Here is a 14,833-nt window from a genome sequence, read left to right as displayed (position 1 = left end):
TTTTAGTCAGGTAAGTGGTTTCCTGTATGTCTCTCACCCCAGCTAAATACCATCACTGCCTCTTTCACCAAGGGGCCAATCAGCACTGACGCTGGGATAGCAGAGTCCTGTGCAGGGGTGGCAGATGGAGTGAGAGTAAGTTGATAGTAAATGTAATGGAGAAGAATTCAAGGAAGCAGTAAAATAGTATTTATTGAGGACAGCCTTTGTGACAGGCATTTAACATTTAAGCTATTTTTAAGTGTTATTGTAAGAATCAGAAATAGTACAAGGCACTGTGCTTGCAGTTTCTGATTCTCACAACATTTAAACATAGCTTTTATGCTCTTCATTTACAGATGAGGAAACTGAGATTCAGTGTTAAATGACTTGCTTCAAGTGATACAGTGAGTAGATGATTTAAATATATACTCAAGTTACGGCCAGTCTGATTCCAAAACCTATGCCCACTGCATTATAATACCACACTCTCCCTCTCCAAAGGAAGACGGAGCTCTGGCAGCAAATGGGAAAAATAATTAACTGGGCCTCAAAAGCACAACGAGACCAAAATCCTACATCCTTTGCTTCTGCCAACACTACTAAATGGTTTGCACTGCTATTCCCCATCTTCAATTATTCGTCTTTTCAGGGCTGCTCTTAGTCATTTAAAAGTTATCTTGACCTCCTCCAACTAGAGAGGGTAGAGGAGTGAAGGAAAAATGCATTAGCCACAGACAAGGAAAGCAGAGATATCAAAAAAGCAACTACCTTGTGAGGCCAAGGTGGGCGGATCATTTGAAGTCAGGAGTTTGAGACCAGCCTGACCAACATGGTGAAACCCCATCTCTACTAAAAATACAAAAATTAGCTGGGCGTGGTGGTGCGCACCCGTAGTCCCAGCTACTCGGGAGGCTGTAGCAGGAGAATTGCTTGAACTGGGGAGACAGAGGTTGCAGTAAGCTGAGATCGTGCCACAGCCCTCCAGCCTGGGAGACAGAGTGAGACTCAGTCTCAAAAAAAAAAAAAAAAAGAAAAAAGAAAAAGAAAGAAAAAAGAAAAACAACTACGCACACCTGACCAGGGAGATTCCTGCAGTTTGTCCAGCCTGTTAAAATGCTTACCTGCCCCCTCATTTCTTTTTTGTTCTCTAATAAATATATTTAACAACACTACTGTTATCACTTTGATTATAAACTCTCTGGAATGGAAGTGTGCTCAATTTGCATAGAATAGGAAAGTTATGTAAAAGTCTTTATTCTTCTACAAATTAGTAAAAGAGGGATGGGCACAGTGGCTCACACCTGTAATCCAATCAATTTGGGAGGCCAAAGCAGTATCTCAATTCTGAATCCCCTGTATATCAGCCTTCTGACTTGAAATCAGGAGAAACAGAACATCAAGTTGTTTGGTAGAAAAAAAATATTGTGTAAAAGCTCCAAAAATGCTAATGTGTTGAACACATGCAAGGCATCATCATTGTTGTTATGAGTAAGGACTAAAAGGCAAGAACTAGAAGGATAATAGGAAAAATATGCTTCCAGGAATAAACAAATAACACAAATGTATGAAAATAGGCAAAATCTGTTATCTTAAATAGCAAGTTTTTAATTTTCAATTTATCTTTGCTTTCCCTGGTGCCTATTATTGTAACCACATGCCCTTTCATACACCCACACCAATCTGCAGGCGTGTGAGCGTGCATGCACACACGGGGAAACTGGTTCTTCTGTTGCTAGTTTTTTTTCTCCCCCCAGCCAAAGAAAACTGACTGAAAAAATAAATAGTCAGGTTTGAATATGATATGTTAAGACATCATTCTAGTACCCAGGCCGTCCTTCAAACATTACATCAACAGCTCCGTTCAACAATTTTCTGACCTGTGAGGCATCTTAATCTCTCTAGAGTTTTGAAGATGAAGTTTCCATTGCACAATAAATGAGCTCTGTAACAGAATGTAAGGTCTGGCGTGTGCTCAGAGGGCAAGAATAAATTCTATCAGAACATTGACACTATCAGTCATGCGTTATCCGAAGGCCACACAACAAAAACCACATGCATTTTCCTTAATACTCATCATTATGAATCAGAACACAAAATAAGTCCCTCTTTAACATATCTTGGAACTATGCTAATTCCACTGAATGTTATTATGCTGTTGATTTCAGTTGGATTAGTTGTTTTCAACTCCTACTAAAACCCTCTTCCTTAATTCTAGATTTTAGTGTCTAGAATGACTCTTCTAGTTTGCGTCTTCATGTTTTTACTCTTTTTCTGTAATAACTAAGATGATCCAGCCCAATGAGAAAAGTGCTTTTCCAAGGAATCAAAAATGGTCTTTGTAGTGGAGAGATTAGTCTCAAGCAGCTTGCTGTATGCAATGTGGAGTTTGCCTGTGGCTTTTACCCCAGCAGTACACAAACCTATGTACATGATGTTTAAAAAAAAAAAAAAGTTGTAAGATTGTGAGAACCATAAGCAGACTGACTAGATGCCTATAAGAATGACAGATACATTACCTTGAGATTTGCCATTTTCAGTGAAGTCTGAGTGTCAAGAAAGAGGAAATTTACTTTCCACACATGTTCATTCGATAAATGTATATTGAGCATCTTCTATGTGCCAGGTGCTATGTTAGGAAACCAATAAGTCAAACGAAGTCTCTGCCTTCATAAGCTGGTGGGAGAGACAGGTAATAACAAGTAAATATAAATGATAATGTCAGGTAGTGATTAATGACTTAGAAAGAAATGAAACAGGTTCAAGGTATACCAAGTGACAGCACAGAGTGAGTCCTATTATATATGTGATGATCAGGGGAGTTCTCCTCAAGGACATGACATCTGAGCAAAAATATCATGTGAAACAGAGTTTTAGTGAGAACCGTGTTATGGGCAGAGGGAAGAACAAGTGGAAAGGCTCAAAAATGCAAATGAGCTTGGCATGTTCAAGAAACAATAGAAACACTGATGTGTGACCGAAACCCAGTGAGGAGCACGGTAAAGAAAGGGGACAGGAATAAAGAGGTAGGCAGGGGCCAGGTAACATACACACTGTTGAGAAATGCAAACACACAGATGCAAAGATATTGAGGAATACTGAACCTGAGGCATGCTTTGAAAAGATTCTATGGCTGTGTTGAGGAGAATCGACCTGAGAAGGGCAAGAGTAGGAATAGGGACCCGTTGGGTGGCTGCAGCAGGGCTGCCAATGACAGTTGGTATGACTTGGACAAGAGCGGGACAGTAGAATTAATTTTCTTTTCAGCATGTTCAATTTGAAATGCCTATTATGAAACTAAGTGAAAACAATTGGATCTACCGGTCAGGGCCATGAGCATGACCCTGACTCAGCACAGGAGAGAACAGCATGAGGGAGTATTTATGGGACTATTTGAGATCCCAAAGAAAAAATCTGTTTAGGGAGAGGAGAAAAGACTCCAACATCCAGGGTGTCAAGAAGATGCAAAGCCAGAGAAGGAAATCAGGATGTAGGAGAAACCAGGTAAGTTCCTAGTATCCCAGAAAACATGTAACTGTGTTTTAAGAAGTAAAATAATCAACTATGATAAATGCCACCAAAGCGATGAGGGAAATGGGACTGAGATTTAACCTTTGGATTTTAGTATGTAGGCCAATTTAAATCTAAAATACATTTTCAGAAAGCTGTTTTATCGGGTGGCTATTTCATCAGATTTCAAAAAAACGTCAATTTCAAAAAAGCATATTTCATTAGTAAGAATCAAAAATTCATTATTTCATTCAATTTTTAGTTTATTTTTTAAATTTTATTTTATTGTGACAAGAACAGTTAAGTTTTTAAGTCTACAATACATGATTCTTAACTACAGGTACAAAGTTGTATAGCAGATTTCTAGAGCTTATTCATCTTGACTAACTGAAACGTTATGCCCCTTAATTGATAACTCCCTATTTCCCCTTTCCCCAGCCCCTGGAAACCACCATTTCACTCTTTGATTCTATAAATTTTGAGCACTTTTATATGCCTCAAATAGGTGGAAATATGTAGTATTTGGCTTTCTATGCCTAACTTATTTCACTTAGGATAATGTCCTCAACTTTCATCCGTGTTATCATATATTACAGAGTTTCCTTGTTTTTAAAGACTGAATGAAATATAATAAATTTTAATACAGGATTATTTAATTCTAATTCCTTTCAGACACTGTTTAATGTTAATTTAAAATTTAACTTAAAACATTAATTCAGCTATTCAAATAATTATATTCATATGATATTGATTCAAATATTCAGATACTTATAATTTAAATTTTTAATTTCAAATTATATTTTGATTAAATTTAAATTGGATTTTGAATTAAACTGTATTGAAAATTAATTTTAAATTCATAATTATTGAAAGTGGCTAATATTCTCTTTCAAGAATCTTCAAAAAGTACAAAATAGTGAAATATTGAGTAACTAGAAAATTGTATTTAAAAGCATATAAAAGAAATTGGAATTAGCCCAAATAATCTAGACAAACATAAAGTGCTTCTAATAAGAATAATTGTGGCATAAGTAATTGGTAGAAGTTTGCAGAAACATAAAAAAGAAAAAGAGAAAGGTAAAATAAAATAAGTAGTGAGGGTAACTGAGTAACCCAGGAAGGGTTCTATTCTGGACCAGTAAATCCAGATTGGTAAGAAAATAACACAGATGTGTCAAAACAAACACCTCAAATATTAAATTTTAGATACTAGCTAAAACTAAAATTCTAAAATTGACAAGCTACCAGAAGGAAAACAAAAGAAGAATAACAAAAAGGATATTAAGAAGGTAAAAAGTTACAGAAAACAAAACAAAACAAAAAATACAAAAAAAAAAAGAAGGTAAAAAGTTTGGAGAGAAAAACAGATACTGACATAAATATTTAAATTAAATTTAAAGGTTATTTAAAAGCATCCACAAATCATTTTACATTAAATGGTATGAGCCAAGTTATTTTAATCTCAATTAAGTTTTCAATTCAAAAGCATGTCAAGCATATCAGAATTAGAAAACAGAAGTCCAACATCTCAAGCATAAGAGTAAATGGCAATAGTTGCTGTTTTCTATTTCAAATTCTCAAGAGAAAAACCTCAACAAGGTCCAGTTCATTATTCAAACCAAGTCACATAAAAGTAACTGTCCAGCCAACAGTATAGCTTTTTGGGGTCAGGGACCTTCTCTGTCAGCTGTGACTGGGGAAGGACAGGGTGAAGAGGTGTGGGGGCAGGCACCAGGGAGCAGGAGTTCAGAGACTGGTCTCTGGAGCCACACTTCAGGGTTCAGTCCTTGGATGTTTCATTTATAAACTCTGTGTCCTGGGAAAAAATATTTAAATCTCTGTACGCCTCAGCTTTCTCATCTGTAAGGGGAATAACATTAATATCTATTTTATAGAATTGTTGTGGGGAGTAGTGAAATAATGGATGAAATGTGTTTAAAATAGTAGTTGGTACACAGTAAACTAATCAACTAACCAAAGCTATTATTGTAGGTATGAGAGGAAAATTAATCTGGTTGCTCTGAGAATAATTTGGGTCCATATCTTATTTCAACTGCTAGATTGCAAGGTCCCTGAGCACAGGATTTATGTTTTGTTGTTAAGTTTGTTGTTTACCCCTTAGTTTCTAGCACAGAACTGTGGCTCTAAGAGGTGTCCAATAGATGGGTTTGTGGAATTGAGTCGATTTAAAGAGTGGATTGATGGGATTTGGTGACAGTGAGAATGTAAAGAAAGGGAAGAGAAGATCCAAGTATATTTTGTAAGTTTTGAGAGTATACAGTTGGAGGTTACCATCTACAAAAAGAGGAAAATTAGGAGGAGGTGGAAGTAAGAAAATGAGTTAAATTTTAGACATTTTGAGTTTGGTGGTACATTTAGGTGCAAATGTCTAGCAGATAGTTAGAAATGTGAGATTGAGCTTGGAAGGTAAGACGGTGCTATAAATACAAATCTGAGAGCCATCTGCCTAGATGTGTGAGTTAAAATTATGGGCGTGGATGAAATGACTAAGAGAGAGAACCTAGGAAGAAAAGGGGTGGCTAGAGCAGAAACTGGGAAAGACAAAGTGGTTAGAGAGGTTTATGGAGTCAGGTTCTGGAAGGAAACAGACAGGACTGCATTGAGCATACAATGAGTTTTAGAAACCTAATGAGACATCACTTCCTTGGATTAATTACCAATTGCATTCCATGCACAAACATTTCCAAGCTCCCAAAAAACAACATGGCTGTGAAATGTTTCTGCCTTCATCAACTTTCTATGGAATCACCTAAACAGAAACTTTGTGATAACAGTTATTTTTTTCCCCTTTCCTCAGTATGTGCTAGAGGAATTCACATTGAAATTCTGAAATTATTTGTTTCATACGCTTGACTAGAGCTTTACAGGGAATTGACATTCTTGCAAAGTAATAGTAAAATTTGATCCCAAATAGAGTACATTTTATTTCTGTCCTCAGCAGGAATTTACTGTTTAAGGTTTATATTTTTTAAGCCATGATTTTGTTTTGTTTTGTTTAATTTCATATCTTCAGTAACTTAATTTGGGCTTGACAGAAACTTTCTTCTGAGGCAAGTGACATAATAATAGCCAGAATATTAATTGGCATGTTCAGGCAGGGGTGAAAAACTATCTGAGGATAATTTAAATTGAAAGCACAGGAAGATGATACTTAAGAATCCAGAAGCACAAGAAAAAAATGAATTTTTTTTCACTCTCAGCAATTGTTTAAGTAAACCAGAATTTTGGGGTGCATAATTTCTGACTATGCAGATAGCCTCCAAGAAATATGTAAGAAGCTTGTATTGGATGTCTGCTTTACCTAAGAGATATTTCACAAAGGTCTTTGTTCAATGTGAATCCATTGAAAACAAAGACATTAATAAGATTTGCTTGAACTATATACTGAAGAAAAGGAACTCAAATTATAGAAATTCTTTTATTATCTCTTATATTTAACCGATTTATTTTACTGTAACTGTAACTATGGACTAATTCTTAGAAACAAATCAAGTGTTTGAGCGTGATTTTTTTCAAACAAAAGTACTAATTATTTTATACTTGACTCTTCTAAGTTGATAATAAAGAGACACGCTTCATGAAAAAAATTGAGAGCTCCTTCAGTTTTCTCAAGGGTCTTTTAATTATTTTGTATTCAAATAATTACTTTAATCCATTGCTTCATCTTCATTTCTCTTCAGCTGTCAAATAGCCTAAGTCTACTATATTTTCAACTGTCAGTGACTTTCCATTTGACCAACCACTTTTATTGATTTCATAAACTCTAACTCCTTCCACTAAGATAGGAGATTTTTCATTTTGCAATTGATTTCTACTGATCTGCATTTGAATTTCCAGATGCTGACAGTATCTGACATTCAACAAGGCTCTTCTACACAGATATTTTTACAATGGATGGGGATGGTTGCTTGTGTTGTGTTCAAGAAGATGCAAGAAACGGGACTCATACAATTTCAGTTCAACAGAGGAATGTTTTCACGTAATGACAACTTTTGCTATTTCTGCCACTGTGTAATGATAGGAGCTTGAATCATTAATAATGGATTCCACAAACCCTCAAGGCTGTTTTTTTCGGGTTGAATCATCTCAGCCTCTTACCACAGAGAACTGGCATGAAAGCACAGAATAAACATCCAGAATGCACTTCGAGGTGAATATTAAAGAAGGAACTATTTTTGCGTATTTTCATCTTCAAACTAAACATGTCAGTTGAAAGTAAATTGTCACTTTTTAAATTGGGAGTAATACAGAAGTAATGTTTATTAAGTGATTCCTATGGCCCAACAATGTTTTACTTGCCTTAATTCTACTTTATTTCATTCTCACATAATCCTGTAAGACAGATATATTATCAGCTCAATTTAACACATGGTAAAAGTGAGGCCTTGAATGGCTAGGAAACTTGTTTGAGGTCACAAAGTTAGTTTAAAAAATATGGGAGATATACAAACTGACCTGGTTTATGTAAGAAAGGTTATAGAGCTTAGATGCGGTGGCATATACAAAATCCTAGATCCTTTTTAGTGCGGTCTAATTATTAGGCTACTTAAACACTGACTCGCAAATAGGGATAGTTTACTATTGGTGTTTACAGAGGAAAATACCAGTGTAAGTGATCTTAACCCCAGCAAGCCTAAGAGGACCACTTTAAATATACACAGAGATTAGTGTATAAGAGAATGACAGATTTCTAAGAGTATACAAAAAACATTACCCACCAGTGCAGAAACTCCCTCATTAATAAACATTTCAACACATTTTTATGCACCAAATAAGCTATGGATTTATGTTTCAAACTCAGACTAGTTTTTATTCTATAGAGTAGCTACTGAGGAAGGAAAGAATTCTGAATAATCTTTTGAAACTAGAGGTTAAACAGAGATTCCTTGGAACCATATGTTATCTAGGACGCTATAACTAATGACTCAGTTGTATGGCCTCATTTACCCAGAAAGCAATGCATTTGCCATTGTGATTTTCTTAGCCACTTGAATGGACTATCACCAGCTAGTAGCCTGCATGACCATTAATTACTATAAATAGTAATAATACAAGCAAATGAAGCCAAAATCAGTAGCAGTAGGATCTAGATCTTCATTTGTAATCATGATCACTAATAAGCTTTATGAGAAACTGATAGTAGAATATGGTAGTAACTAATATATAAATCGAGTTTAAACAGATATTTTGAGCACCAGCAACAATTGTTTAAATGACTCCTTGTATAATACCAACGCAAACAGATCCTTCCCCTTAAAATCCACTGATAAGTTGTTTTGAATAATGGGCTGAGAATCTCCGACACACTAAATTATTCTTTAAATGCTCTAAACATTTCGAAAGGTTCATAATTTTTTTAGTCCTCCTATGATTATCAAGCCTACTCAGTCATCAGTATGAATCTAACCCTAAAACGAACAAACAAATGAGTAAACAAAAACCTAGCAAGCCTGCCAGCCTCCTTGGATACCATTGCAGGTTTCTGGGATCTTTTCTTGAGGAGGTCTTTCAGATGATCATTCGGTGACCATCCATGAGGTCAACAGTCAAAAAAGATGGATCAATTCCAGTAGAGGAAATTGTATAGGTACTCTACAAATGTCTTCTCCAATTGTCTGTTAATCCATCTCAGTTTACTTAGCTCTAAAATGGGGATAAAGATAGAACCTCCTTTACTTTGAGGAATAAATGAGTTAATACAGGTACAACACTTAGAAGAGTGTCTGACACATACTAGACATTCAATATATGTAATCTCTTTTAATTGTTACCTAATTTTATATCCATGAGTTGTTCTAAATCTCCAATGATTTAGCCATATGAATACTTCAGTATGTGAAAGTCTTTTAATGAAGTCTAACTAGTTGCTCTTGAAAATATTCAAATACTGTGTAAGTAACTGCAAGTTAAGAGATAGAGGTCTGCAAGTAACACAAGAAAAGGCTATTACTTTATGGTCATACTATAGGTACAAGCATATTAGTATAAGAATACAAATGCATTACACTATATATTCACCTATGAATGGATTCCACAGACATTATGTTGGAATCTGTTTTGGTTTTAACTATAAAGAACACCAAAAGAGATGTGAAAAGTCAACAAATCAACACGTTAGAGGTTGTTACAGAATAAAATTAATAGTATTTTATCACATAGAAGAATGCCTGACTCTCACTAGATTCTGAATCAATATTTTTGAGTTGAAATAATCTGTAGATACCAGACTATAAGCCCTTTAGGGGCTCAATAACTGTTAGCAATTAGTAATAATTGCTGATTTACCTGCAGCTCATATATTTGGTATCTGCAACATCTATCAGAGTTCCTAACACAAAGGCTCAAGAGAAATTTCCATTGCGTGCAAGAATATATGAATAAAGAAATGAATGAATCAAGTCAATGTTTTGGACATGAGTATCTCTGCTCTGCCCTTCCTCAGTCTAGGTCTCATTCCTTCTCCCCATGTTTGTATGTCCTGTTGGTGACTGCTTCCTCCTTTCTGCCTCAGTTTTACTTTAACTGCCCTATTTGGTGTGTCAGTCCTGCCCTTCTTTTAAATCTCCCCTTAACTGATTACATAAACAAACTGATGGGCTTCAGTTTTAAAAAGGAAGATTAAACACACATTTTTAACCTGAGTTCCTTCTCTAAACTCCTCTAAAATAAAAGTATAGCATTTCTAAAGGCATAAATCCTCAAGGACAAACGGAACAAGAGAGGAAACAACAGCAACACAATTTGAGAAGCTAGAAATCAGATGGGTAAGTGGTAAATGATTGAACAAACCTGAAAAATCGAAAACCCAGGCTGGCTGGGGAGGGAGGCCCAAAAGCTAGCCAGGGCATACCTCAAATTCCAGAAGTGTTCACAAATTAAAGTTACCTGGTACCTCTTAAAGAAGGGTGAAAGCAGAGGTGATTGGTTGAAAATCTGTTTAAAAAGAAGTTAGATACCATCTCCAATCTCAACAAAAGTTAGAAAATGTTCTCTCTGAATAGCATGAATTGAGGAGTTCTAGGGGGCACTAGGCATAGGAGCAGGGCTGCCAAACTGAACATTCTAGATTAAGTGAAAAATCTACTCAAGAAATGGTGATAGTCCCATCCACTTTCCCAACTCAGATCCCAGAACAGAGTCAACCAGACTTGTACCTTCCATACAGGTCACTGAACATCTTCCACAAGGAAACACAATCAACTAAAGAGAAAACAAAAAAGAAAATGATCGAATGTATCCGGGAAAAGAAATGGTAAGAAACATAGACATTGCAGAGAGAAGAAAACAAATCAAAAATCCGTATTTTTCAGACAGATTGAAAGAAGATAAAACAACCATGAAAAAAAGAATAGGATATTACAAATATGGAACATTCTGGGACAAAAGAGAGCTTTTGGAATTTAAAAATGCAATCACAGAAGGCAACAAAAAGCTTTATAGAGAAGGTAGAAAGTAAAGTTGCAGAAATTACTCAGAAAGTAGCTCAAAAGGAAAGCTTGGAAATACAACCGAAGAGAAGCAGTAAGAAAATCAGGGAATTAGCCAAGGAGGACAAACATGTAAATAATAGGAATTCCAAAAACAGAAAACGAAGAAAATCAATAAACATATAAATCAAATAAACGATTCAGGAAAAAAATTCCAGAACTGAAATATAAAAATTTTCAGATTGAAAAGCCTACTGAGTGCCCGGCACAAGAGACAAGAGAAAACCCAAAGAAGGATCTTCCCAGTGAAATTCCAGAGTAAAGGGAGAAAGAAGATTCCCCAGAGTTCATTCTTTAAAAGGTCCTAGCCAAAGAGGAATCAGAATGACTCAACACAGTCTTGAAAGCTAGGAGACAATGGGACAATGATTTAAATATTCTCAAGAAAAAGTAACTCCAATCTAATTTTCCCTACAAAGGAAAAGTATTAATCGTGGGGGCTGAAAAAAGCAAAGGTCTCAGACAATTTATTCATGTATCCTCTCTCAAGAAGCTACTGATGGGTGTGTTCTGCCTTAACAGGGATATAAACAAAGAAAGAAAACAATGTGAGATGCAGAAACCAGGGACACCAGTACAAAGAAGAGAGACCAAGGCTACCCCAGGATGATGGTGCAGGGACATCCCAGGACAAAAGCTGTGCAACCGCCTGGATTTCAGCAGATATAGAGAACTCCAAAGATGAAGTCAGCAAGATTAAATTTATAGGAATATATAGTGTCTTTGAACACACAAAGTGGGGAATTATATTTCTAGCAGAGTCCTGAGGTGAATTTGTTGTTGGAGGCTGAAAGAGTGAGGGTCGTGATCAACTCAGTATACCACTGGAGGCTATGTAAGTAGCAAACTGTTTCTTATAAATGCAGAATGTTGGCAAACTGACAAACTGCGTATGCCACCCAGAAGGACTGCTGAGGGCAGTCACGACCCAGGCACAAGTGTTTCCTATGATTAGGCATAATTGAAGCCTGTTAGAAACAATATGAATCTGTGATCAATTAAGCAGTGAACCAATCATTACCTCCTCCTCCCTGTTCTTGTTACCCAATAAATGCGAAGGGCTGCCTTTGCTCACTAGAAGCAGGGAGCTGTCTTCTCCCATGTTGCCTTTCCTTAAAACAGTTTCTTTTGTCTTCAGTTTTCATTTCTACATTTGTACCTTCGTTCAGTGGTAATGACAGTCTCAAGCAGTAACAGTAGTAACTGCTGTAGTGACAGTCTCAAACAGTAACAGTAGTAACTGCTGTAGTGACAGTCTCAAACAGTAACAGTAGTAACTGCTGTAACCACGGTCTCAAGTAGTAACCATGGCAGTCAGCCAAAATTTGTATTAGATAATAAACCAAAATGTAATTATTAAAATCAAGGAAAATAGACAAGAAAGGAAATGCAATAATAGTATACTACAGGTCTTAGTTGTGAAGAAACGTCAGAGTCACAATAACATAAAATCTGAATAAGATAAAACTAGAAGTTATCCCTGGGAGAATTAGGGAAGACTATGTGTGTGGATTGGAGGAGCAAGTAAGAGGATTCTCTTTATCCAGCACATAGGATATTTAAACAGGAAAAAAAAAATCAATGTAAAAACATCAGTTATTTTACAACATGGCTATAAATACCCAAAAAAGTAGCTAAACTAGTTGAAAGTGGTTATCTTTAGGAAAAAGGAATGGATAGAGAAGTGAAAAACAGAGAACTGTGTTTTTTGCAATTGACCTTTTAGAACCATCTGACTTTTAAAATTATGGATATGTGCCGCTTTGATAAAAATAAAAATTAAATTTAAAAATAAGGGGAATTCATACTACTTATAACATTTCTGGTTTATTATTCATGTTTTAAAACTCAGGTGGTTTAAAACAGTTGCATTTTTTTTTTTTGGCACCTGAAAGATCACATTTTAAAAACTTAGGTGTGATCTTCAATTTATTTTCTTCCATGCAGGTTGTTATGGGTTTGGAATAAGAATGGTGTGAGCCATTCTTATATGTCAGAGAGAAAATTCTCCATGATTCCCCCCCCCCCCCCCACTCTGTGCTTTGTACCCAATTCTGTCACGACCAATAGCCTCATCACAGCAACTCTAATTCTTCATAATACTTTCTAGAAAGAATATAGACTGCCCATAAACTATGCATTGCTTGAAGACAGAGAATGTGTACTATTCACCTTGGTAACTCCAGTGCCTAGCCCAGAGTCCAGGAAGAAACAGAGGTACTCAATAAAAGCTCATTAGCTTAAAGAGAGGAAAGAGAAATGAGAAGTGGTGAGAGAGAGATTTTAAGAGTAAAAGAGAGGCTAGCTACAAGTGGTTGTCTGGACACTAGATATGAGTCATGGGGGAAAAAAAGATGTCTGAAGTATTCAAAACTTTAGTAGTTTGATATAGAAAGAGAAACGTAGTAAAAAAGAATGAGAAAGAAGCCAGTAAGCTGGAAGGAAAATAGAAAAATGTTGAGTCACAAAAGGACAGGTAGTTAGAAAGTGCTTTGAAAAGCAGGTCATGGTCCACAATGTCAATGCAGCTGAGACACCAGGTTGGATAAGGACAGAGAATTACCCACAGGGTTTGGCATGCTGGGATAGCTGGTGTCCTTCACAATAGCCAGTTTCAGGGAGAGCTGGAAGGAAAAGCCTCATTGGGATGATGTGTGGAAGAAGGCAAGCAGAAAAAGAAGAGTGAACTCTACAGAGGAGTTTGAGGTGAAAGAAAGCAGTTGCAGGTGGAAGATGGGGAGTCAAAACATTAATACAAGTATTACTGAAGCATAATTGTATGTTGATAGGAAGGATCAAATAGACAGAAGTTGGTGATGGAAGAGGAAGCAGATACCACTGCAATAATAAATCCATGAAGCAGAAGGGAGGGGCTGTGGAGAGGCTGGCCTGAACAGCAAGAACAAACCCCCTTCCCCCCATTGTAAAGAGAAGAAAGTACACCCTGTGAGAACAGAAAAACATGAGCTGGCAAAACTGGTGCTGGAAAGGTGAAGGAGTGCTTACCTAATTGCCTCTAGTTTTCTATTAAATGTGCTGTATTTGCAGACAGTGAAAGGGAAGATTTTTTTTTTTTTTCCTAAAATGAGTGAAATTGAGTTGTATAGACAAGGATACAATTCCAGATTGTTTTTTAATATAAGATATATCTCTCAGAGAAAAAAAAGATCTAACTATAATGCCAAGCTCTGGAACATGCCTCTAGGAAATATTAAAAGATGTTCTAAATCAGTAAAAGAGGAAACATATCATTTAACTTTAGAGCAGAACTACTAAGCAACAATTTTAATATTTTGAGCTCAAGACAATAGCCTCAAGTACAAAACTTCAAGATGTTCCATGGAACATTTAATAATAGTCATTTCCAAAGTGTCCAAATAGGACAAACCGTGTGTATTAGGTATTTACATACCTTATTTTCTTTAATTCTCAAAAGAGTTCTATGACAATAATATTATTCTCCTTTTAAAAATGAGAAAACCAATGCTGTAAAGGTTAACTCCAGTCCCACAGCTACGAGGATAGCTGGAAATAAAAACCCTGCCTGATTCCTAAGTCCATTTCTTTCTATGACTCTATACTCAGAGGCTTGTATGGCTTCATGAAAAGCCGTAATTTTAAAAATACCCATTTTAGCTAATACTCCAAATGTTAAAAGTTTCATCCATCTTAAGCTCCATTTTCAGCTCATTCAGAATTAATTATGCATAAGCCTATAGTGATACATGCCAAATGCATTCCCTTTTTTAAAATACACACTTAAATAAACACTGCTTAGGTACACTCACCAAGGGCAGTGAGAGATGTGGGGAATAGAGAACTAGCAGAAAGAATCT

Source organism: Theropithecus gelada, chromosome 17 (assembly GCF_003255815.1).
Source record: "Theropithecus gelada isolate Dixy chromosome 17, Tgel_1.0, whole genome shotgun sequence".
Lineage (NCBI taxonomy): Eukaryota > Metazoa > Chordata > Mammalia > Primates > Cercopithecidae > Theropithecus > Theropithecus gelada.
This window is presented reverse-complemented; position numbering follows the sequence as displayed.